The following is a 1,634-nucleotide window of genomic DNA, read 5'->3' on the forward strand; positions in this document are numbered from 1 at the left end:
CTGCCAACAAAGGTCTGTATAGTCAAGTTATGGTCTTCCCAGTGGTCATGTATGGTTGTGAGAGCTGGACCATAAAGAAGGTAGAGCACCAGAGGATTGATACTTTTGAACTGTGGTGCTGCAGAAGACTCCTCAGAGTCCCTTGAACAGCAGAGAGATCAAACAGTCAATCTTAAAGGAAGTCAACTCTGAATACTCATTGGAAGGACAGATGCTGAAGCTGACGTTTCAGTATTTTGTTCACCTTCTGTGAATAACTGACTCATTGGAAAAGTCCCTGATGTAGGGAAAGATTGAGGGCAGAAGGAGAAGAGGGCCTCAGAGGATGAGATGGCAGAATGGAATCACTGATGCAATGGACATGAACTTGGGCAGACTTCATTAGATGGTGAGGGCCAAGGAGGCCTGGCATGCTGCAGTCCACAGGGTTTCAAAGAGTCAGACACGACTAGGCGACTGAGCAACAACAACACAGCATTTTTTAGAAAAACTTCAGGTGAAAGTCGCTCAGTTGTGTCCGACTCTTTGCAACCCCATGGAGTATACAGCCCATGGAATTCTCCAGGCCAGAATACAGGAGTGTGTAGCCATTCCTTTCTCCAGGGGATCTTCCCAACAATATTGAAATATAATTCACCTACTGAAAAGAATCAACTATAGCGTATTCACAGAGAGGTTGAGCATTGTCACAATCAATTTTGAAAGGTTTTTAACACCCAGAAGCGTTTTTAGAATATTGTTATCCAGGTACCAACTTCCCAGGTGGCTCAGTGGTAAAGAATCTGCCTACAGTGCAAGAGAATCAGGAGACATGGGTTCAATCCCTGTGTTGGGAAGATCCCTTGAAGAAGGAAATGGCAACTGATTCCAGTATACTTGCCTGGAAAATTCCATGGACAGAGGAGCCTCGCAGGCTACAGTCCAAGAGGTCCCAGAGTTGGACATGAACGAGCAACTGAGCATGCATTGAGGTACCAATTTATTCCTGGGCAGTCAGCCCCTATTTCCCTTCAACATTTCCCTCATCTCTAGACAAACATTAAGCTACTTTCTGTCTAAGGGATTTGCTTATAAATCCTATTAATAAAATCCAACAATTAATATCATCTTTTTTTTTTTTTTTTTTTTTACAAATCCACACTTTTATTTATTTTCAAGAAGTTTAAATTCTTGAAGGGTACAGCATCACACGAATTCTGTGTCCAATGGCCTTAGCAGGAAGGTTGCTTTGGAATTTGGCACTAACCATGCCACTGTTTCCATGAGCTTGAGTTATCTTTCCCCAGATTACTCTGGTTTTGTTAGGTTTTCCACCAGGAGTTACTGTGTTGTTCTTTGCTTTGTACACATAAGCACATCTCTTGCCTAAATAGAATTCAATTTCATCTCGAGCATATACACCTTCAATTTTCAGGAGAGCAGTGTGTTCCCTTTGGTTCCATAGACCCCATTTATAGCCAGCAAAAATGGCCTTGGACCACAGCCTTCCGGACATATTTGTCATTTTAGAAGTCCCGTTCCCAGCAGGCCTTCACAGGGTCCAAGATGGCTGAAAGAGCAATTAATATCATCTTTTATTCTTGTTTTCTTTTGCAGAGCATAATGTATTCAAGTTCACCTATGCTAGGCATCCA

General features: G+C 42.5%; 1 pseudogene across 1 annotated transcript; it reads right to left on the reverse strand.

The window, feature by feature from the left end:
• Nucleotides 1–1,108: 1,108 nt before the first annotated feature.
• Nucleotides 1,109–1,564, reverse strand: LOC113882064 (annotated as a pseudogene). The gene has a single exon (XR_003508268.1). The product of XR_003508268.1 is annotated as a 60S ribosomal protein L35a pseudogene (transcript).
• Between the last annotated feature and the right edge of the window lie 70 nt (nucleotides 1,565–1,634).

This window comes from Bos indicus x Bos taurus, chromosome 23, assembly GCF_003369695.1.
Source record: "Bos indicus x Bos taurus breed Angus x Brahman F1 hybrid chromosome 23, Bos_hybrid_MaternalHap_v2.0, whole genome shotgun sequence".
NCBI lineage: Eukaryota > Metazoa > Chordata > Mammalia > Artiodactyla > Bovidae > Bos > Bos indicus x Bos taurus.